Here is a 23,268-nt window from a genome sequence, read left to right on the forward strand (position 1 = left end):
TACAATTAATTTTTGTTTTCCTCTTTCCTTTTTTTTCCTAAGAAATCAAAAAAACATTCCTTTTTTAACAGCAATAGTTCCTAACATATCCACTAGATGTTCCTGCAAATCATTACCATCCCACTCACAGTTTACAATGCACGTTAACCACGTTGGCACACCATACCTTTCAAGAAACCCTGGTAAATTTTCTCTTACACAGAGCCGCACCCTCCTCCGCATTTTTTCAAAATTAATTTTACTACGTAACTGCTCTACTTCTTCCAATAACCTGTCTCTTTCTGCTCTTTCCTCTTCTGAAATGACACTTTTTTTCTTTCTCTCTGCTTTTTTCCTTTTTTTCTCATCACTTTGCCCACTTCCTTCCAATTTGTGAAGCTTGCCTTCTTCCAAACTAACTTCCGCTTCCTTTCTTTTGACTATCTTCTTATTTTCCTCTTGTACCTCACGTTTGCTTTTCTTTGGGCACGATTTGAATATGTGCCCCTCCTCTCCACACATATTACATACTTTCCCTTTCTGACATTCATTATACTTATGTCCCTCTTGCAGACATTTTGTACACATTACTTTCTCACAGGCTTCTCTCTCATGACCATACTCTTTACAATTCAAACAAAACATATCCATTCCAAGAAAAAATAAATTTCCACACGCACTTCCAATCTTGAACCGCGCTGGAGGAAACAATAGGTTTCTAGATTCACCAATTCTCACAAATTTACAAAGAAATTTCCACTTCCCAGTCCAAAATCCAAAAGGGTTAAACACTTTCCCCTTTCCCACCACCTCCTCACAAAACTTATTGAGAAATAACTTAATGTCCTCTTCATCCACGTAAGGCGAAAACATTTTTACAACCACCAACTTTTTGTTTGGCACAAAATGTGGTGTTACCTTCACACCCACAAGTCTTGGGTCCCTTTTACCTTCCTTCAAGCGTTCTAAAAAGACAGCATAAATTTCTTCTGTGGCGAAGGTAACGTCAAAGCACCCTCTCCTCGGATAGTCCATCACCGCCAAAATGCATGATCTCTCCAGCTGAAAGAAATCCAACAAAAGAACCTTTGTGATGAACTCCAGATCCTTCCTTTGTCGCTCAGATTCCTCCACGAAAAACCGGACAGCATTCCTGGTACGCATATATTCGGGAATTTCCTCCATCCTGCTCCAAACGAATTCCAGCAATCTCCAAAGAATACCTTCAGTACCGAAGTACCAGGCAGGTGATCGCTCCCCGTTGCCCTGGACTAATCCTCCTCCCCAATAGCAGCAGAGGGGTGAAGTCTCTCCTAAGAGAAACGATCCCCCCAGGCCAAGGAAAAGGGTACCAGGGCACCTCCTGACCAAGAAACAAGGCAATACCCTAAAGTACTACACTTGATCTTAGCCAAAAGGCCGAGAAGCGATAACCCGAGCGGCCCTTGCCTTGCCCGAGCCTGTCCCATACTGCTGTTCACCCCTTGCAGCGATTGATTCAGCCTACTCCTAGGCAATTCCATGGGGCCCTGCAGGCTCACACACATTTACAGCTACTAAGCGGGAGGGAGGTGAATAAAGGCCGGAGAGGAAGCTACACAGGATTTGCTTCTTTTGCTTGCACCACAATGCAGTGCTGAAAGAGGAGGAATCTACATAAAAACGCCTTCCTGGCAACGCCCAAATGCCCTCCTGCCATGCAGATAAACACTGGCAGCGGCAGCAAGTGCATGCCCACAGCCACCCCTTGTTCCTTCACACCTTGTATCAGCTGTAATCCAGTCCAGTCCAGTCCAGTGCTGCCTGCTGAGCAGCACTGACCAACACTGCCTGGGCCCAGGCTTTTATCTATCTCTGAGGCAGGCCCCATTATGATGTCAGAAAGCTGGCTCTGGAATCCTGAGGGCTCCACTATGACACGTGCAAAGTTCCGTCTGAACTTTATATAAGACGGTGCGGCTCAGTCAGTCACTCAGTGTTGCCTGAGAGGGCAACACTGCAACAGCCGGCCGCCAGGCTGTCTTTTTTTTGCACATTTATTTGCCTCCAGGAGGCCACAAGAGGGAGACAAGGGACTGCAAAATGGAAAATAGGCATCCACCAACTTTACAGACAACTTCTCTTTGCTCCTACAACCTCCATCCTTGCACAGTTTGTTATTCTTCCAGGTAACATAGTAACAAATCCAAATTGCTGCTCTCTTTGTAGGCAAGCAAGGGTTTGTTGCAACTGCAATTCTTACTTCTTCTTGGAAATGTAGGGACGACAGTACATTCCATCACATCCATCTAGTGTACACAGGTAGGTCCATTGTGGCGGGCGGGCTGCTTTAATGGCTGTTTGCTGTTCCCCCTACTCCACTCCACTATTTGACTGTGGTGCTGCATCAATCAATCAGTGGCTGGCTCAGGTGCAGCTCTTTAACCTACCTAAAAGGGAGGGCGGAGAGAAGACAAGGAAGGTGAATGAGCTGTTCCAATGTGAAATGCCGGAAACACAGAAACACAGAAGACACACACACACACACACACACACACACACACACACAACAAGAGGTGGCAATGTATTAATTAATTGCATTTAATAAATGAGCTCATTATCACACATGACTGTACAAATGCATTGTCCAACAGGTGTTGAAATAATGGGATTAAAAGGGGAGATCCCATCAGAAAGACAAAAACAATAGCAAACACAAATAGCACTTTTGGAATCTGATTTTAGTCAACACATAAGGGAAGGGTGCACCGGTCCTGGAAATACTGCAATACCAGGTCAATGCGTGGAGTGGACAGAGCAAGCTCTATTTCCATCTCCCTGTTCTAAAAATCCATTTAATATATGGTCCCCAGATAGGGGACGTATCAGATATTAAACTGATAAGAACAGATACTACACTTGATCTTAGCCAAAAGGCCGAGAAGCGATAACCCGAGCGGCCCTTGCCTTGCCCGAGCCTGTCCCATACTGCTGTTCACCCCTTGCAGCGATTGATTCAGCCTACTCCTAGGCAATTCCATGGGGCCCTGCAGGCTCACACACATTTACAGCTACTAAGCGGGAGGGAGGTGAATAAAGGCCGGAGAGGAAGCTACACAGGATTTGCTTCTTTTGCTTGCACCACAATGCAGTGCTGAAAGAGGAGGAATCTACATAAAAACGCCTTCCTGGCAACGCCCAAATGCCCTCCTGCCATGCAGATAAACACTGGCAGCGGCAGCAAGTGCATGCCCACAGCCACCCCTTGTTCCTTCACACCTTGTATCAGCTGTAATCCAGTCCAGTCCAGTCCAGTGCTGCCTGCTGAGCAGCACTGACCAACACTGCCTGGGCCCAGGCTTTTATCTATCTCTGAGGCAGGCCCCATTATGATGTCAGAAAGCTGGCTCTGGAATCCTGAGGGCTCCACTATGACACGTGCAAAGTTCCGTCTGAACTTTATATAAGACGGTGCGGCTCAGTCAGTCACTCAGTGTTGCCTGAGAGGGCAACACTGCAACAGCCGGCCGCCAGGCTGTCTTTTTTTTGCACATTTATTTGCCTCCAGGAGGCCACAAGAGGGAGACAAGGGACTGCAAAATGGAAAATAGGCATCCACCAACTTTACAGACAACTTCTCTTTGCTCCTACAACCTCCATCCTTGCACAGTTTGTTATTCTTCCAGGTAACATAGTAACAAATCCAAATTGCTGCTCTCTTTGTAGGCAAGCAAGGGTTTGTTGCAACTGCAATTCTTACTTCTTCTTGGAAATGTAGGGACGACAGTACATTCCATCACATCCATCTAGTGTACACAGGTAGGTCCATTGTGGCGGGCGGGCTGCTTTAATGGCTGTTTGCTGTTCCCCCTACTCCACTCCACTATTTGACTGTGGTGCTGCATCAATCAATCAGTGGCTGGCTCAGGTGCAGCTCTTTAACCTACCTAAAAGGGAGGGCGGAGAGAAGACAAGGAAGGTGAATGAGCTGTTCCAATGTGAAATGCCGGAAACACAGAAACACAGAAGACACACACACACACACACACACACACACACACACACAACAAGAGGTGGCAATGTATTAATTAATTGCATTTAATAAATGAGCTCATTATCACACATGACTGTACAAATGCATTGTCCAACAGGTGTTGAAATAATGGGATTAAAAGGGGAGATCCCATCAGAAAGACAAAAACAATAGCAAACACAAATAGCACTTTTGGAATCTGATTTTAGTCAACACATAAGGGAAGGGTGCACCGGTCCTGGAAATACTGCAATACCAGGTCAATGCGTGGAGTGGACAGAGCAAGCTCTATTTCCATCTCCCTGTTCTAAAAATCCATTTAATATATGGTCCCCAGATAGGGGACGTATCAGATATTAAACTGATAAGAACAGATACTACACTTGATCTTAGCCAAAAGGCCGAGAAGCGATAACCCGAGCGGCCCTTGCCTTGCCCGAGCCTGTCCCATACTGCTGTTCACCCCTTGCAGCGATTGATTCAGCCTACTCCTAGGCAATTCCATGGGGCCCTGCAGGCTCACACACATTTACAGCTACTAAGCGGGAGGGAGGTGAATAAAGGCCGGAGAGGAAGCTACACAGGATTTGCTTCTTTTGCTTGCACCACAATGCAGTGCTGAAAGAGGAGGAATCTACATAAAAACGCCTTCCTGGCAACGCCCAAATGCCCTCCTGCCATGCAGATAAACACTGGCAGCGGCAGCAAGTGCATGCCCACAGCCACCCCTTGTTCCTTCACACCTTGTATCAGCTGTAATCCAGTCCAGTCCAGTCCAGTGCTGCCTGCTGAGCAGCACTGACCAACACTGCCTGGGCCCAGGCTTTTATCTATCTCTGAGGCAGGCCCCATTATGATGTCAGAAAGCTGGCTCTGGAATCCTGAGGGCTCCACTATGACACGTGCAAAGTTCCGTCTGAACTTTATATAAGACGGTGCGGCTCAGTCAGTCACTCAGTGTTGCCTGAGAGGGCAACACTGCAACAGCCGGCCGCCAGGCTGTCTTTTTTTTGCACATTTATTTGCCTCCAGGAGGCCACAAGAGGGAGACAAGGGACTGCAAAATGGAAAATAGGCATCCACCAACTTTACAGACAACTTCTCTTTGCTCCTACAACCTCCATCCTTGCACAGTTTGTTATTCTTCCAGGTAACATAGTAACAAATCCAAATTGCTGCTCTCTTTGTAGGCAAGCAAGGGTTTGTTGCAACTGCAATTCTTACTTCTTCTTGGAAATGTAGGGACGACAGTACATTCCATCACATCCATCTAGTGTACACAGGTAGGTCCATTGTGGCGGGCGGGCTGCTTTAATGGCTGTTTGCTGTTCCCCCTACTCCACTCCACTATTTGACTGTGGTGCTGCATCAATCAATCAGTGGCTGGCTCAGGTGCAGCTCTTTAACCTACCTAAAAGGGAGGGCGGAGAGAAGACAAGGAAGGTGAATGAGCTGTTCCAATGTGAAATGCCGGAAACACAGAAACACAGAAGACACACACACACACACACACACACACACACACACACAACAAGAGGTGGCAATGTATTAATTAATTGCATTTAATAAATGAGCTCATTATCACACATGACTGTACAAATGCATTGTCCAACAGGTGTTGAAATAATGGGATTAAAAGGGGAGATCCCATCAGAAAGACAAAAACAATAGCAAACACAAATAGCACTTTTGGAATCTGATTTTAGTCAACACATAAGGGAAGGGTGCACCGGTCCTGGAAATACTGCAATACCAGGTCAATGCGTGGAGTGGACAGAGCAAGCTCTATTTCCATCTCCCTGTTCTAAAAATCCATTTAATATATGGTCCCCAGATAGGGGACGTATCAGATATTAAACTGATAAGAACAGATACTACACTTGATCTTAGCCAAAAGGCCGAGAAGCGATAACCCGAGCGGCCCTTGCCTTGCCCGAGCCTGTCCCATACTGCTGTTCACCCCTTGCAGCGATTGATTCAGCCTACTCCTAGGCAATTCCATGGGGCCCTGCAGGCTCACACACATTTACAGCTACTAAGCGGGAGGGAGGTGAATAAAGGCCGGAGAGGAAGCTACACAGGATTTGCTTCTTTTGCTTGCACCACAATGCAGTGCTGAAAGAGGAGGAATCTACATAAAAACGCCTTCCTGGCAACGCCCAAATGCCCTCCTGCCATGCAGATAAACACTGGCAGCGGCAGCAAGTGCATGCCCACAGCCACCCCTTGTTCCTTCACACCTTGTATCAGCTGTAATCCAGTCCAGTCCAGTCCAGTGCTGCCTGCTGAGCAGCACTGACCAACACTGCCTGGGCCCAGGCTTTTATCTATCTCTGAGGCAGGCCCCATTATGATGTCAGAAAGCTGGCTCTGGAATCCTGAGGGCTCCACTATGACACGTGCAAAGTTCCGTCTGAACTTTATATAAGACGGTGCGGCTCAGTCAGTCACTCAGTGTTGCCTGAGAGGGCAACACTGCAACAGCCGGCCGCCAGGCTGTCTTTTTTTTGCACATTTATTTGCCTCCAGGAGGCCACAAGAGGGAGACAAGGGACTGCAAAATGGAAAATAGGCATCCACCAACTTTACAGACAACTTCTCTTTGCTCCTACAACCTCCATCCTTGCACAGTTTGTTATTCTTCCAGGTAACATAGTAACAAATCCAAATTGCTGCTCTCTTTGTAGGCAAGCAAGGGTTTGTTGCAACTGCAATTCTTACTTCTTCTTGGAAATGTAGGGACGACAGTACATTCCATCACATCCATCTAGTGTACACAGGTAGGTCCATTGTGGCGGGCGGGCTGCTTTAATGGCTGTTTGCTGTTCCCCCTACTCCACTCCACTATTTGACTGTGGTGCTGCATCAATCAATCAGTGGCTGGCTCAGGTGCAGCTCTTTAACCTACCTAAAAGGGAGGGCGGAGAGAAGACAAGGAAGGTGAATGAGCTGTTCCAATGTGAAATGCCGGAAACACAGAAACACAGAAGACACACACACACACACACACACACACACACACACACAACAAGAGGTGGCAATGTATTAATTAATTGCATTTAATAAATGAGCTCATTATCACACATGACTGTACAAATGCATTGTCCAACAGGTGTTGAAATAATGGGATTAAAAGGGGAGATCCCATCAGAAAGACAAAAACAATAGCAAACACAAATAGCACTTTTGGAATCTGATTTTAGTCAACACATAAGGGAAGGGTGCACCGGTCCTGGAAATACTGCAATACCAGGTCAATGCGTGGAGTGGACAGAGCAAGCTCTATTTCCATCTCCCTGTTCTAAAAATCCATTTAATATATGGTCCCCAGATAGGGGACGTATCAGATATTAAACTGATAAGAACAGATCTTTTTAATTCATTCAGATCACGTCTTAAAAATCATAAAATTCAAAATAAAAAAGACTTAGATCATCACAATGAAAACTGAAAACGTACAATTAATTTTTGTTTTCCTCTTTCCTTTTTTTTCCTAAGAAATCAAAAAAACATTCCTTTTTTAACAGCAATAGTTCCTAACATATCCACTAGATGTTCCTGCAAATCATTACCATCCCACTCACAGTTTACAATGCACGTTAACCACGTTGGCACACCATACCTTTCAAGAAACCCTGGTAAATTTTCTCTTACACAGAGCCGCACCCTCCTCCGCATTTTTTCAAAATTAATTTTACTACGTAACTGCTCTACTTCTTCCAATAACCTGTCTCTTTCTGCTCTTTCCTCTTCTGAAATGACACTTTTTTTCTTTCTCTCTGCTTTTTTCCTTTTTTTCTCATCACTTTGCCCACTTCCTTCCAATTTGTGAAGCTTGCCTTCTTCCAAACTAACTTCCGCTTCCTTTCTTTTGACTATCTTCTTATTTTCCTCTTGTACCTCACGTTTGCTTTTCTTTGGGCACGATTTGAATATGTGCCCCTCCTCTCCACACATATTACATACTTTCCCTTTCTGACATTCATTATACTTATGTCCCTCTTGCAGACATTTTGTACACATTACTTTCTCACAGGCTTCTCTCTCATGACCATACTCTTTACAATTCAAACAAAACATATCCATTCCAAGAAAAAATAAATTTCCACACGCACTTCCAATCTTGAACCGCGCTGGAGGAAACAATAGGTTTCTAGATTCACCAATTCTCACAAATTTACAAAGAAATTTCCACTTCCCAGTCCAAAATCCAAAAGGGTTAAACACTTTCCCCTTTCCCACCACCTCCTCACAAAACTTATTGAGAAATAACTTAATGTCCTCTTCATCCACGTAAGGCGAAAACATTTTTACAACCACCAACTTTTTGTTTGGCACAAAATGTGGTGTTACCTTCACACCCACAAGTCTTGGGTCCCTTTTACCTTCCTTCAAGCGTTCTAAAAAGACAGCATAAATTTCTTCTGTGGCGAAGGTAACGTCAAAGCACCCTCTCCTCGGATAGTCCATCACCGCCAAAATGCATGATCTCTCCAGCTGAAAGAAATCCAACAAAAGAACCTTTGTGATGAACTCCAGATCCTTCCTTTGTCGCTCAGATTCCTCCACGAAAAACCGGACAGCATTCCTGGTACGCATATATTCGGGAATTTCCTCCATCCTGCTCCAAACGAATTCCAGCAATCTCCAAAGAATACCTTCAGTACCGAAGTACCAGGCAGGTGATCGCTCCCCGTTGCCCTGGACTAATCCTCCTCCCCAATAGCAGCAGAGGGGTGAAGTCTCTCCTAAGAGAAACGATCCCCCCAGGCCAAGGAAAAGGGTACCAGGGCACCTCCTGACCAAGAAACAAGGCAATACCCTAAAGTACTACACTTGATCTTAGCCAAAAGGCCGAGAAGCGATAACCCGAGCGGCCCTTGCCTTGCCCGAGCCTGTCCCATACTGCTGTTCACCCCTTGCAGCGATTGATTCAGCCTACTCCTAGGCAATTCCATGGGGCCCTGCAGGCTCACACACATTTACAGCTACTAAGCGGGAGGGAGGTGAATAAAGGCCGGAGAGGAAGCTACACAGGATTTGCTTCTTTTGCTTGCACCACAATGCAGTGCTGAAAGAGGAGGAATCTACATAAAAACGCCTTCCTGGCAACGCCCAAATGCCCTCCTGCCATGCAGATAAACACTGGCAGCGGCAGCAAGTGCATGCCCACAGCCACCCCTTGTTCCTTCACACCTTGTATCAGCTGTAATCCAGTCCAGTCCAGTCCAGTGCTGCCTGCTGAGCAGCACTGACCAACACTGCCTGGGCCCAGGCTTTTATCTATCTCTGAGGCAGGCCCCATTATGATGTCAGAAAGCTGGCTCTGGAATCCTGAGGGCTCCACTATGACACGTGCAAAGTTCCGTCTGAACTTTATATAAGACGGTGCGGCTCAGTCAGTCACTCAGTGTTGCCTGAGAGGGCAACACTGCAACAGCCGGCCGCCAGGCTGTCTTTTTTTTGCACATTTATTTGCCTCCAGGAGGCCACAAGAGGGAGACAAGGGACTGCAAAATGGAAAATAGGCATCCACCAACTTTACAGACAACTTCTCTTTGCTCCTACAACCTCCATCCTTGCACAGTTTGTTATTCTTCCAGGTAACATAGTAACAAATCCAAATTGCTGCTCTCTTTGTAGGCAAGCAAGGGTTTGTTGCAACTGCAATTCTTACTTCTTCTTGGAAATGTAGGGACGACAGTACATTCCATCACATCCATCTAGTGTACACAGGTAGGTCCATTGTGGCGGGCGGGCTGCTTTAATGGCTGTTTGCTGTTCCCCCTACTCCACTCCACTATTTGACTGTGGTGCTGCATCAATCAATCAGTGGCTGGCTCAGGTGCAGCTCTTTAACCTACCTAAAAGGGAGGGCGGAGAGAAGACAAGGAAGGTGAATGAGCTGTTCCAATGTGAAATGCCGGAAACACAGAAACACAGAAGACACACACACACACACACACACACACACACACACACAACAAGAGGTGGCAATGTATTAATTAATTGCATTTAATAAATGAGCTCATTATCACACATGACTGTACAAATGCATTGTCCAACAGGTGTTGAAATAATGGGATTAAAAGGGGAGATCCCATCAGAAAGACAAAAACAATAGCAAACACAAATAGCACTTTTGGAATCTGATTTTAGTCAACACATAAGGGAAGGGTGCACCGGTCCTGGAAATACTGCAATACCAGGTCAATGCGTGGAGTGGACAGAGCAAGCTCTATTTCCATCTCCCTGTTCTAAAAATCCATTTAATATATGGTCCCCAGATAGGGGACGTATCAGATATTAAACTGATAAGAACAGATACTACACTTGATCTTAGCCAAAAGGCCGAGAAGCGATAACCCGAGCGGCCCTTGCCTTGCCCGAGCCTGTCCCATACTGCTGTTCACCCCTTGCAGCGATTGATTCAGCCTACTCCTAGGCAATTCCATGGGGCCCTGCAGGCTCACACACATTTACAGCTACTAAGCGGGAGGGAGGTGAATAAAGGCCGGAGAGGAAGCTACACAGGATTTGCTTCTTTTGCTTGCACCACAATGCAGTGCTGAAAGAGGAGGAATCTACATAAAAACGCCTTCCTGGCAACGCCCAAATGCCCTCCTGCCATGCAGATAAACACTGGCAGCGGCAGCAAGTGCATGCCCACAGCCACCCCTTGTTCCTTCACACCTTGTATCAGCTGTAATCCAGTCCAGTCCAGTCCAGTGCTGCCTGCTGAGCAGCACTGACCAACACTGCCTGGGCCCAGGCTTTTATCTATCTCTGAGGCAGGCCCCATTATGATGTCAGAAAGCTGGCTCTGGAATCCTGAGGGCTCCACTATGACACGTGCAAAGTTCCGTCTGAACTTTATATAAGACGGTGCGGCTCAGTCAGTCACTCAGTGTTGCCTGAGAGGGCAACACTGCAACAGCCGGCCGCCAGGCTGTCTTTTTTTTGCACATTTATTTGCCTCCAGGAGGCCACAAGAGGGAGACAAGGGACTGCAAAATGGAAAATAGGCATCCACCAACTTTACAGACAACTTCTCTTTGCTCCTACAACCTCCATCCTTGCACAGTTTGTTATTCTTCCAGGTAACATAGTAACAAATCCAAATTGCTGCTCTCTTTGTAGGCAAGCAAGGGTTTGTTGCAACTGCAATTCTTACTTCTTCTTGGAAATGTAGGGACGACAGTACATTCCATCACATCCATCTAGTGTACACAGGTAGGTCCATTGTGGCGGGCGGGCTGCTTTAATGGCTGTTTGCTGTTCCCCCTACTCCACTCCACTATTTGACTGTGGTGCTGCATCAATCAATCAGTGGCTGGCTCAGGTGCAGCTCTTTAACCTACCTAAAAGGGAGGGCGGAGAGAAGACAAGGAAGGTGAATGAGCTGTTCCAATGTGAAATGCCGGAAACACAGAAACACAGAAGACACACACACACACACACACACACACACACACACACAACAAGAGGTGGCAATGTATTAATTAATTGCATTTAATAAATGAGCTCATTATCACACATGACTGTACAAATGCATTGTCCAACAGGTGTTGAAATAATGGGATTAAAAGGGGAGATCCCATCAGAAAGACAAAAACAATAGCAAACACAAATAGCACTTTTGGAATCTGATTTTAGTCAACACATAAGGGAAGGGTGCACCGGTCCTGGAAATACTGCAATACCAGGTCAATGCGTGGAGTGGACAGAGCAAGCTCTATTTCCATCTCCCTGTTCTAAAAATCCATTTAATATATGGTCCCCAGATAGGGGACGTATCAGATATTAAACTGATAAGAACAGATACTACACTTGATCTTAGCCAAAAGGCCGAGAAGCGATAACCCGAGCGGCCCTTGCCTTGCCCGAGCCTGTCCCATACTGCTGTTCACCCCTTGCAGCGATTGATTCAGCCTACTCCTAGGCAATTCCATGGGGCCCTGCAGGCTCACACACATTTACAGCTACTAAGCGGGAGGGAGGTGAATAAAGGCCGGAGAGGAAGCTACACAGGATTTGCTTCTTTTGCTTGCACCACAATGCAGTGCTGAAAGAGGAGGAATCTACATAAAAACGCCTTCCTGGCAACGCCCAAATGCCCTCCTGCCATGCAGATAAACACTGGCAGCGGCAGCAAGTGCATGCCCACAGCCACCCCTTGTTCCTTCACACCTTGTATCAGCTGTAATCCAGTCCAGTCCAGTCCAGTGCTGCCTGCTGAGCAGCACTGACCAACACTGCCTGGGCCCAGGCTTTTATCTATCTCTGAGGCAGGCCCCATTATGATGTCAGAAAGCTGGCTCTGGAATCCTGAGGGCTCCACTATGACACGTGCAAAGTTCCGTCTGAACTTTATATAAGACGGTGCGGCTCAGTCAGTCACTCAGTGTTGCCTGAGAGGGCAACACTGCAACAGCCGGCCGCCAGGCTGTCTTTTTTTTGCACATTTATTTGCCTCCAGGAGGCCACAAGAGGGAGACAAGGGACTGCAAAATGGAAAATAGGCATCCACCAACTTTACAGACAACTTCTCTTTGCTCCTACAACCTCCATCCTTGCACAGTTTGTTATTCTTCCAGGTAACATAGTAACAAATCCAAATTGCTGCTCTCTTTGTAGGCAAGCAAGGGTTTGTTGCAACTGCAATTCTTACTTCTTCTTGGAAATGTAGGGACGACAGTACATTCCATCACATCCATCTAGTGTACACAGGTAGGTCCATTGTGGCGGGCGGGCTGCTTTAATGGCTGTTTGCTGTTCCCCCTACTCCACTCCACTATTTGACTGTGGTGCTGCATCAATCAATCAGTGGCTGGCTCAGGTGCAGCTCTTTAACCTACCTAAAAGGGAGGGCGGAGAGAAGACAAGGAAGGTGAATGAGCTGTTCCAATGTGAAATGCCGGAAACACAGAAACACAGAAGACACACACACACACACACACACACACACACACACACAACAAGAGGTGGCAATGTATTAATTAATTGCATTTAATAAATGAGCTCATTATCACACATGACTGTACAAATGCATTGTCCAACAGGTGTTGAAATAATGGGATTAAAAGGGGAGATCCCATCAGAAAGACAAAAACAATAGCAAACACAAATAGCACTTTTGGAATCTGATTTTAGTCAACACATAAGGGAAGGGTGCACCGGTCCTGGAAATACTGCAATACCAGGTCAATGCGTGGAGTGGACAGAGCAAGCTCTATTTCCATCTCCCTGTTCTAAAAATCCATTTAATATATGGTCCCCAGATAGGGGACGTATCAGATATTAAACTGATAAGAACAGATCTTTTTAATTCATTCAGATCACGTCTTAAAAATCATAAAATTCAAAATAAAAAAGACTTAGATCATCACAATGAAAACTGAAAACGTACAATTAATTTTTGTTTTCCTCTTTCCTTTTTTTTCCTAAGAAATCAAAAAAACATTCCTTTTTTAACAGCAATAGTTCCTAACATATCCACTAGATGTTCCTGCAAATCATTACCATCCCACTCACAGTTTACAATGCACGTTAACCACGTTGGCACACCATACCTTTCAAGAAACCCTGGTAAATTTTCTCTTACACAGAGCCGCACCCTCCTCCGCATTTTTTCAAAATTAATTTTACTACGTAACTGCTCTACTTCTTCCAATAACCTGTCTCTTTCTGCTCTTTCCTCTTCTGAAATGACACTTTTTTTCTTTCTCTCTGCTTTTTTCCTTTTTTTCTCATCACTTTGCCCACTTCCTTCCAATTTGTGAAGCTTGCCTTCTTCCAAACTAACTTCCGCTTCCTTTCTTTTGACTATCTTCTTATTTTCCTCTTGTACCTCACGTTTGCTTTTCTTTGGGCACGATTTGAATATGTGCCCCTCCTCTCCACACATATTACATACTTTCCCTTTCTGACATTCATTATACTTATGTCCCTCTTGCAGACATTTTGTACACATTACTTTCTCACAGGCTTCTCTCTCATGACCATACTCTTTACAATTCAAACAAAACATATCCATTCCAAGAAAAAATAAATTTCCACACGCACTTCCAATCTTGAACCGCGCTGGAGGAAACAATAGGTTTCTAGATTCACCAATTCTCACAAATTTACAAAGAAATTTCCACTTCCCAGTCCAAAATCCAAAAGGGTTAAACACTTTCCCCTTTCCCACCACCTCCTCACAAAACTTATTGAGAAATAACTTAATGTCCTCTTCATCCACGTAAGGCGAAAACATTTTTACAACCACCAACTTTTTGTTTGGCACAAAATGTGGTGTTACCTTCACACCCACAAGTCTTGGGTCCCTTTTACCTTCCTTCAAGCGTTCTAAAAAGACAGCATAAATTTCTTCTGTGGCGAAGGTAACGTCAAAGCACCCTCTCCTCGGATAGTCCATCACCGCCAAAATGCATGATCTCTCCAGCTGAAAGAAATCCAACAAAAGAACCTTTGTGATGAACTCCAGATCCTTCCTTTGTCGCTCAGATTCCTCCACGAAAAACCGGACAGCATTCCTGGTACGCATATATTCGGGAATTTCCTCCATCCTGCTCCAAACGAATTCCAGCAATCTCCAAAGAATACCTTCAGTACCGAAGTACCAGGCAGGTGATCGCTCCCCGTTGCCCTGGACTAATCCTCCTCCCCAATAGCAGCAGAGGGGTGAAGTCTCTCCTAAGAGAAACGATCCCCCCAGGCCAAGGAAAAGGGTACCAGGGCACCTCCTGACCAAGAAACAAGGCAATACCCTAAAGTACTACACTTGATCTTAGCCAAAAGGCCGAGAAGCGATAACCCGAGCGGCCCTTGCCTTGCCCGAGCCTGTCCCATACTGCTGTTCACCCCTTGCAGCGATTGATTCAGCCTACTCCTAGGCAATTCCATGGGGCCCTGCAGGCTCACACACATTTACAGCTACTAAGCGGGAGGGAGGTGAATAAAGGCCGGAGAGGAAGCTACACAGGATTTGCTTCTTTTGCTTGCACCACAATGCAGTGCTGAAAGAGGAGGAATCTACATAAAAACGCCTTCCTGGCAACGCCCAAATGCCCTCCTGCCATGCAGATAAACACTGGCAGCGGCAGCAAGTGCATGCCCACAGCCACCCCTTGTTCCTTCACACCTTGTATCAGCTGTAATCCAGTCCAGTCCAGTCCAGTGCTGCCTGCTGAGCAGCACTGACCAACACTGCCTGGGCCCAGGCTTTTATCTATCTCTGAGGCAGGCCCCATTATGATGTCAGAAAGCTGGCTCTGGAATCCTGAGGGCTCCACTATGACACGTGCAAAGTTCCGTCTGAACTTTATATAAGACGGTGCGGCTCAGTCAGTCACTCAGTGTTGCCTGAGAGGGCAACACTGCAACAGCCGGCCGCCAGGCTGTCTTTTTTTTGCACATTTATTTGCCTCCAGGAGGCCACAAGAGGGAGACAAGGGACTGCAAAATGGAAAATAGGCATCCACCAACTTTACAGACAACTTCTCTTTGCTCCTACAACCTCCATCCTTGCACAGTTTGTTATTCTTCCAGGTAACATAGTAACAAATCCAAATTGCTGCTCTCTTTGTAGGCAAGCAAGGGTTTGTTGCAACTGCAATTCTTACTTCTTCTTGGAAATGTAGGGACGACAGTACATTCCATCACATCCATCTAGTGTACACAGGTAGGTCCATTGTGGCGGGCGGGCTGCTTTAATGGCTGTTTGCTGTTCCCCCTACTCCACTCCACTATTTGACTGTGGTGCTGCATCAATCAATCAGTGGCTGGCTCAGGTGCAGCTCTTTAACCTACCTAAAAGGGAGGGCGGAGAGAAGACAAGGAAGGTGAATGAGCTGTTCCAATGTGAAATGCCGGAAACACAGAAACACAGAAGACACACACACACACACACACACACACACACACACACAACAAGAGGTGGCAATGTATTAATTAATTGCATTTAATAAATGAGCTCATTATCACACATGACTGTACAAATGCATTGTCCAACAGGTGTTGAAATAATGGGATTAAAAGGGGAGATCCCATCAGAAAGACAAAAACAATAGCAAACACAAATAGCACTTTTGGAATCTGATTTTAGTCAACACATAAGGGAAGGGTGCACCGGTCCTGGAAATACTGCAATACCAGGTCAATGCGTGGAGTGGACAGAGCAAGCTCTATTTCCATCTCCCTGTTCTAAAAATCCATTTAATATATGGTCCCCAGATAGGGGACGTATCAGATATTAAACTGATAAGAACAGATACTACACTTGATCTTAGCCAAAAGGCCGAGAAGCGATAACCCGAGCGGCCCTTGCCTTGCCCGAGCCTGTCCCATACTGCTGTTCACCCCTTGCAGCGATTGATTCAGCCTACTCCTAGGCAATTCCATGGGGCCCTGCAGGCTCACACACATTTACAGCTACTAAGCGGGAGGGAGGTGAATAAAGGCCGGAGAGGAAGCTACACAGGATTTGCTTCTTTTGCTTGCACCACAATGCAGTGCTGAAAGAGGAGGAATCTACATAAAAACGCCTTCCTGGCAACGCCCAAATGCCCTCCTGCCATGCAGATAAACACTGGCAGCGGCAGCAAGTGCATGCCCACAGCCACCCCTTGTTCCTTCACACCTTGTATCAGCTGTAATCCAGTCCAGTCCAGTCCAGTGCTGCCTGCTGAGCAGCACTGACCAACACTGCCTGGGCCCAGGCTTTTATCTATCTCTGAGGCAGGCCCCATTATGATGTCAGAAAGCTGGCTCTGGAATCCTGAGGGCTCCACTATGACACGTGCAAAGTTCCGTCTGAACTTTATATAAGACGGTGCGGCTCAGTCAGTCACTCAGTGTTGCCTGAGAGGGCAACACTGCAACAGCCGGCCGCCAGGCTGTCTTTTTTTTGCACATTTATTTGCCTCCAGGAGGCCACAAGAGGGAGACAAGGGACTGCAAAATGGAAAATAGGCATCCACCAACTTTACAGACAACTTCTCTTTGCTCCTACAACCTCCATCCTTGCACAGTTTGTTATTCTTCCAGGTAACATAGTAACAAATCCAAATTGCTGCTCTCTTTGTAGGCAAGCAAGGGTTTGTTGCAACTGCAATTCTTACTTCTTCTTGGAAATGTAGGGACGACAGTACATTCCATCACATCCATCTAGTGTACACAGGTAGGTCCATTGTGGCGGGCGGGCTGCTTTAATGGCTGTTTGCTGTTCCCCCTACTCCACTCCACTATTTGACTGTGGTGCTGCATCAATCAATCAGTGGCTGGCTCAGGTGCAGCTCTTTAACCTACCTAAAAGGGAGGGCGGAGAGAAGACAAGGAAGGTGAATGAGCTGTTCCAATGTGAAATGCCGGAAACACAGAAACACAGAAGACACACACACACACACACACACACACACACACACACAACAAGAGGTGGCAATGTATTAATTAATTGCATTTAATAAATGAGCTCATTATCACACATGACTGTACAAATGCATTGTCCAACAGGTGTTGAAATAATGGGATTAAAAGGGGAGATCCCATCAGAAAGACAAAAACAATAGCAAACACAAATAGCACTTTTGGAATCTGATTTTAGTCAACACATAAGGGAAGGGTGCACCGGTCCTGGAAATACTGCAATACCAGGTCAATGCGTGGAGTGGACAGAGCAAGCTCTATTTCCATCTCCCTGTTCTAAAAATCCATTTAATATATGGTCCCCAGATAGGGGACGTATCAGATATTAAACTGATAAGAACAGATACTACACTTGATCTTAGCCAAAAGGCCGAGAAGCGATAACCCGAGCGGCCCTTGCCTTGCCCGAGCCTGTCCCATACTGCTGTTCACCCCTTGCAGCGATTGATTCAGCCTACTCCTAGGCAATTCCATGGGGCCCTGCAGGCTCACACACATTTACAGCTACTAAGCGGGAGGGAGGTGAATAAAGGCCGGAGAGGAAGCTACACAGGATTTGCTTCTTTTGCTTGCACCACAATGCAGTGCTGAAAGAGGAGGAATCTACATAAAAACGCCTTCCTGGCAACGCCCAAATGCCCTCCTGCCATGCAGATAAACACTGGCAGCGGCAGCAAGTGCATGCCCACAGCCACCCCTTGTTCCTTCACACCTTGTATCAGCTGTAATCCAGTCCAGTCCAGTCCAGTGCTGCCTGCTGAGCAGCACTGACCAACACTGCCTGGGCCCAGGCTTTTATCTATCTCTGAGGCAGGCCCCATTATGATGTCAGAAAGCTGGCTCTGGAATCCTGAGGGCTCCACTATGACACGTGCAAAGTTCCGTCTGAACTTTATATAAGACGGTGCGGCTCAGTCAGTCACTCAGTGTTGCCTGAGAGGGCAACACTGCAACAGCCGGCCGCCAGGCTGTCTTTTTTTTGCACATTTATTTGCCTCCAGGAGGCCACAAGAGGGAGACAAGGGACTGCAAAATGGAAAATAGGCATCCACCAACTTTACAGACAACTTCTCTTTGCTCCTACAACCTCCATCCTTGCACAGTTTGTTATTCTTCCAGGTAACATAGTAACAAATCCAAATTGCTGCTCTCTTTGTAGGCAAGCAAGGGTTTGTTGCAACTGCAATTCTTACTTCTTCTTGGAAATGTAGGGACGACAGTACATTCCATCACATCCATCTAGTGTACACAGGTAGGTCCATTGTGGCGGGCGGGCTGCTTTAATGGCTGTTTGCTGTTCCCCCTACTCCACTCCACTATTTGACTGTGGTGCTGCATCAATCAATCAGTGGCTGGCTCAGGTGCAGCTCTTTAACCTACCTAAAAGGGAGGGCGGAGAGAAGACAAGGAAGGTGAATGAGCTGTTCCAATGTGAAATGCCGGAAACACAGAAACACAGAAGACACACACACACACACACACACACACACACACACACAACAAGAGGTGGCAATGTATTAATTAATTGCATTTAATAAATGAGCTCATTATCACACATGACTGTACAAATGCATTGTCCAACAGGTGTTGAAATAATGGGATTAAAAGGGGAGATCCCATCAGAAAGACAAAAACAATAGCAAACACAAATAGCACTTTTGGAATCTGATTTTAGTCAACACATAAGGGAAGGGTGCACCGGTCCTGGAAATACTGCAATACCAGGTCAATGCGTGGAGTGGACAGAGCAAGCTCTATTTCCATCTCCCTGTTCTAAAAATCCATTTAATATATGGTCCCCAGATAGGGGACGTATCAGATATTAAACTGATAAGAACAGATACTACACTTGATCTTAGCCAAAAGGCCGAGAAGCGATAACCCGAGCGGCCCTTGCCTTGCCCGAGCCTGTCCCATACTGCTGTTCACCCCTTGCAGCGATTGATTCAGCCTACTCCTAGGCAATTCCATGGGGCCCTGCAGGCTCACACACATTTACAGCTACTAAGCGGGAGGGAGGTGAATAAAGGCCGGAGAGGAAGCTACACAGGATTTGCTTCTTTTGCTTGCACCACAATGCAGTGCTGAAAGAGGAGGAATCTACATAAAAACGCCTTCCTGGCAACGCCCAAATGCCCTCCTGCCATGCAGATAAACACTGGCAGCGGCAGCAAGTGCATGCCCACAGCCACCCCTTGTTCCTTCACACCTTGTATCAGCTGTAATCCAGTCCAGTCCAGTCCAGTGCTGCCTGCTGAGCAGCACTGACCAACACTGCCTGGGCCCAGGCTTTTATCTATCTCTGAGGCAGGCCCCATTATGATGTCAGAAAGCTGGCTCTGGAATCCTGAGGGCTCCACTATGACACGTGCAAAGTTCCGTCTGAACTTTATATAAGACGGTGCGGCTCAGTCAGTCACTCAGTGTTGCCTGAGAGGGCAACACTGCAACAGCCGGCCGCCAGGCTGTCTTTTTTTTGCACATTTATTTGCCTCCAGGAGGCCACAAGAGGGAGACAAGGGACTGCAAAATGGAAAATAGGCATCCACCAACTTTACAGACAACTTCTCTTTGCTCCTACAACCTCCATCCTTGCACAGTTTGTTATTCTTCCAGGTAACATAGTAACAAATCCAAATTGCTGCTCTCTTTGTAGGCAAGCAAGGGTTTGTTGCAACTGCAATTCTTACTTCTTCTTGGAAATGTAGGGACGACAGTACATTCCATCACATCCATCTAGTGTACACAGGTAGGTCCATTGTGGCGGGCGGGCTGCTTTAATGGCTGTTTGCTGTTCCCCCTACTCCACTCCACTATTTGACTGTGGTGCTGCATCAATCAATCAGTGGCTGGCTCAGGTGCAGCTCTTTAACCTACCTAAAAGGGAGGGCGGAGAGAAGACAAGGAAGGTGAATGAGCTGTTCCAATGTGAAATGCCGGAAACACAGAAACACAGAAGACACACACACACACACACACACACACACACACACACAACAAGAGGTGGCAATGTATTAATTAATTGCATTTAATAAATGAGCTCATTATCACACATGACTGTACAAATGCATTGTCCAACAGGTGTTGAAATAATGGGATTAAAAGGGGAGATCCCATCAGAAAGACAAAAACAATAGCAAACACAAATAGCACTTTTGGAATCTGATTTTAGTCAACACATAAGGGAAGGGTGCACCGGTCCTGGAAATACTGCAATACCAGGTCAATGCGTGGAGTGGACAGAGCAAGCTCTATTTCCATCTCCCTGTTCTAAAAATCCATTTAATATATGGTCCCCAGATAGGGGACGTATCAGATATTAAACTGATAAGAACAGATACTACACTTGATCTTAGCCAAAAGGCCGAGAAGCGATAACCCGAGCGGCCCTTGCCTTGCCCGAGCCTGTCCCATACTGCTGTTCACCCCTTGCAGCGATTGATTCAGCCTACTCCTAGGCAATTCCATGGGGCCCTGCAGGCTCACACACATTTACAGCTACTAAGCGGGAGGGAGGTGAATAAAGGCCGGAGAGGAAGCTACACAGGATTTGCTTCTTTTGCTTGCACCACAATGCAGTGCTGAAAGAGGAGGAATCTACATAAAAACGCCTTCCTGGCAACGCCCAAATGCCCTCCTGCCATGCAGATAAACACTGGCAGCGGCAGCAAGTGCATGCCCACAGCCACCCCTTGTTCCTTCACACCTTGTATCAGCTGTAATCCAGTCCAGTCCAGTCCAGTGCTGCCTGCTGAGCAGCACTGACCAACACTGCCTGGGCCCAGGCTTTTATCTATCTCTGAGGCAGGCCCCATTATGATGTCAGAAAGCTGGCTCTGGAATCCTGAGGGCTCCACTATGACACGTGCAAAGTTCCGTCTGAACTTTATATAAGACGGTGCGGCTCAGTCAGTCACTCAGTGTTGCCTGAGAGGGCAACACTGCAACAGCCGGCCGCCAGGCTGTCTTTTTTTTGCACATTTATTTGCCTCCAGGAGGCCACAAGAGGGAGACAAGGGACTGCAAAATGGAAAATAGGCATCCACCAACTTTACAGACAACTTCTCTTTGCTCCTACAACCTCCATCCTTGCACAGTTTGTTATTCTTCCAGGTAACATAGTAACAAATCCAAATTGCTGCTCTCTTTGTAGGCAAGCAAGGGTTTGTTGCAACTGCAATTCTTACTTCTTCTTGGAAATGTAGGGACGACAGTACATTCCATCACATCCATCTAGTGTACACAGGTAGGTCCATTGTGGCGGGCGGGCTGCTTTAATGGCTGTTTGCTGTTCCCCCTACTCCACTCCACTATTTGACTGTGGTGCTGCATCAATCAATCAGTGGCTGGCTCAGGTGCAGCTCTTTAACCTACCTAAAAGGGAGGGCGGAGAGAAGACAAGGAAGGTGAATGAGCTGTTCCAATGTGAAATGCCGGAAACACAGAAACACAGAAGACACACACACACACACACACACACACACACACACACAACAAGAGGTGGCAATGTATTAATTAATTGCATTTAATAAATGAGCTCATTATCACACATGACTGTACAAATGCATTGTCCAACAGGTGTTGAAATAATGGGATTAAAAGGGGAGATCCCATCAGAAAGACAAAAACAATAGCAAACACAAATAGCACTTTTGGAATCTGATTTTAGTCAACACATAAGGGAAGGGTGCACCGGTCCTGGAAATACTGCAATACCAGGTCAATGCGTGGAGTGGACAGAGCAAGCTCTATTTCCATCTCCCTGTTCTAAAAATCCATTTAATATATGGTCCCCAGATAGGGGACGTATCAGATATTAAACTGATAAGAACAGATACTACACTTGATCTTAGCCAAAAGGCCGAGAAGCGATAACCCGAGCGGCCCTTGCCTTGCCCGAGCCTGTCCCATACTGCTGTTCACCCCTTGCAGCGATTGATTCAGCCTACTCCTAGGCAATTCCATGGGGCCCTGCAGGCTCACACACATTTACAGCTACTAAGCGGGAGGGAGGTGAATAAAGGCCGGAGAGGAAGCTACACAGGATTTGCTTCTTTTGCTTGCACCACAATGCAGTGCTGAAAGAGGAGGAATCTACATAAAAACGCCTTCCTGGCAACGCCCAAATGCCCTCCTGCCATGCAGATAAACACTGGCAGCGGCAGCAAGTGCATGCCCACAGCCACCCCTTGTTCCTTCACACCTTGTATCAGCTGTAATCCAGTCCAGTCCAGTCCAGTGCTGCCTGCTGAGCAGCACTGACCAACACTGCCTGGGCCCAGGCTTTTATCTATCTCTGAGGCAGGCCCCATTATGATGTCAGAAAGCTGGCTCTGGAATCCTGAGGGCTCCACTATGACACGTGCAAAGTTCCGTCTGAACTTTATATAAGACGGTGCGGCTCAGTCAGTCACTCAGTGTTGCCTGAGAGGGCAACACTGCAACAGCCGGCCGCCAGGCTGTCTTTTTTTTGCACATTTATTTGCCTCCAGGAGGCCACAAGAGGGAGACAAGGGACTGCAAAATGGAAAATAGGCATCCACCAACTTTACAGACAACTTCTCTTTGCTCCTACAACCTCCATCCTTGCACAGTTTGTTATTCTTCCAGGTAACATAGTAACAAATCCAAATTGCTGCTCTCTTTGTAGGCAAGCAAGGGTTTGTTGCAACTGCAATTCTTACTTCTTCTTGGAAATGTAGGGACGACAGTACATTCCATCACATCCATCTAGTGTACACAGGTAGGTCCATTGTGGCGGGCGGGCTGCTTTAATGGCTGTTTGCTGTTCCCCCTACTCCACTCCACTATTTGACTGTGGTGCTGCATCAATCAATCAGTGGCTGGCT

General features: G+C 46.5%; 12 non-coding genes and 3 pseudogenes across 12 annotated transcripts; all 15 read right to left on the minus strand.

Moving 5' to 3' along the window:
* Positions 1 to 1,299: 1,299 nt before the first annotated feature.
* On the minus strand, positions 1,300 to 1,410 carry LOC142705805 (U2 spliceosomal RNA; annotated as a pseudogene).
* A 1,306-nt stretch (positions 1,411 to 2,716) lies between these two features.
* LOC142705761 (U2 spliceosomal RNA) lies at positions 2,717 to 2,907 on the minus strand. The gene has a single exon (XR_012868279.1). It is a non-coding gene; the product is annotated as a U2 spliceosomal RNA (small nuclear RNA).
* A 1,306-nt stretch (positions 2,908 to 4,213) lies between these two features.
* On the minus strand, positions 4,214 to 4,404 carry LOC142705773 (U2 spliceosomal RNA). Its single transcript, XR_012868290.1, has one exon. It is a non-coding gene; the product is annotated as a U2 spliceosomal RNA (small nuclear RNA).
* Positions 4,405 to 5,710: 1,306 nt separating this feature from the next.
* LOC142705785 (U2 spliceosomal RNA) lies at positions 5,711 to 5,901 on the minus strand. Its single transcript, XR_012868301.1, has one exon. It is a non-coding gene; the product is annotated as a U2 spliceosomal RNA (small nuclear RNA).
* Positions 5,902 to 7,207: 1,306 nt separating this feature from the next.
* On the minus strand, positions 7,208 to 7,397 carry LOC142705795 (U2 spliceosomal RNA). The gene has a single exon (XR_012868309.1). It is a non-coding gene; the product is annotated as a U2 spliceosomal RNA (small nuclear RNA).
* A 1,349-nt stretch (positions 7,398 to 8,746) lies between these two features.
* LOC142705806 (U2 spliceosomal RNA) lies at positions 8,747 to 8,857 on the minus strand (annotated as a pseudogene).
* A 1,306-nt stretch (positions 8,858 to 10,163) lies between these two features.
* Positions 10,164 to 10,354, minus strand: LOC142705798 (U2 spliceosomal RNA). The gene has a single exon (XR_012868311.1). It is a non-coding gene; the product is annotated as a U2 spliceosomal RNA (small nuclear RNA).
* Positions 10,355 to 11,660: 1,306 nt separating this feature from the next.
* Positions 11,661 to 11,851, minus strand: LOC142705810 (U2 spliceosomal RNA). The gene has a single exon (XR_012868312.1). It is a non-coding gene; the product is annotated as a U2 spliceosomal RNA (small nuclear RNA).
* Positions 11,852 to 13,157: 1,306 nt separating this feature from the next.
* On the minus strand, positions 13,158 to 13,347 carry LOC142705796 (U2 spliceosomal RNA). The gene has a single exon (XR_012868310.1). It is a non-coding gene; the product is annotated as a U2 spliceosomal RNA (small nuclear RNA).
* Positions 13,348 to 14,696: 1,349 nt separating this feature from the next.
* On the minus strand, positions 14,697 to 14,807 carry LOC142705807 (U2 spliceosomal RNA; annotated as a pseudogene).
* Positions 14,808 to 16,113: 1,306 nt separating this feature from the next.
* LOC142705811 (U2 spliceosomal RNA) lies at positions 16,114 to 16,304 on the minus strand. Its single transcript, XR_012868313.1, has one exon. It is a non-coding gene; the product is annotated as a U2 spliceosomal RNA (small nuclear RNA).
* Positions 16,305 to 17,610: 1,306 nt separating this feature from the next.
* On the minus strand, positions 17,611 to 17,801 carry LOC142705812 (U2 spliceosomal RNA). Its single transcript, XR_012868314.1, has one exon. It is a non-coding gene; the product is annotated as a U2 spliceosomal RNA (small nuclear RNA).
* Positions 17,802 to 19,107: 1,306 nt separating this feature from the next.
* Positions 19,108 to 19,298, minus strand: LOC142705813 (U2 spliceosomal RNA). The gene has a single exon (XR_012868315.1). It is a non-coding gene; the product is annotated as a U2 spliceosomal RNA (small nuclear RNA).
* A 1,306-nt stretch (positions 19,299 to 20,604) lies between these two features.
* LOC142705815 (U2 spliceosomal RNA) lies at positions 20,605 to 20,795 on the minus strand. Its single transcript, XR_012868317.1, has one exon. It is a non-coding gene; the product is annotated as a U2 spliceosomal RNA (small nuclear RNA).
* Positions 20,796 to 22,101: 1,306 nt separating this feature from the next.
* On the minus strand, positions 22,102 to 22,292 carry LOC142705816 (U2 spliceosomal RNA). The gene has a single exon (XR_012868318.1). It is a non-coding gene; the product is annotated as a U2 spliceosomal RNA (small nuclear RNA).
* Positions 22,293 to 23,268: the final 976 nt, after the last annotated feature.

Source organism: Rhinoderma darwinii, unplaced genomic scaffold (assembly GCF_050947455.1).
Source record: "Rhinoderma darwinii isolate aRhiDar2 unplaced genomic scaffold, aRhiDar2.hap1 Scaffold_3401, whole genome shotgun sequence".
NCBI lineage: Eukaryota > Metazoa > Chordata > Amphibia > Anura > Rhinodermatidae > Rhinoderma > Rhinoderma darwinii.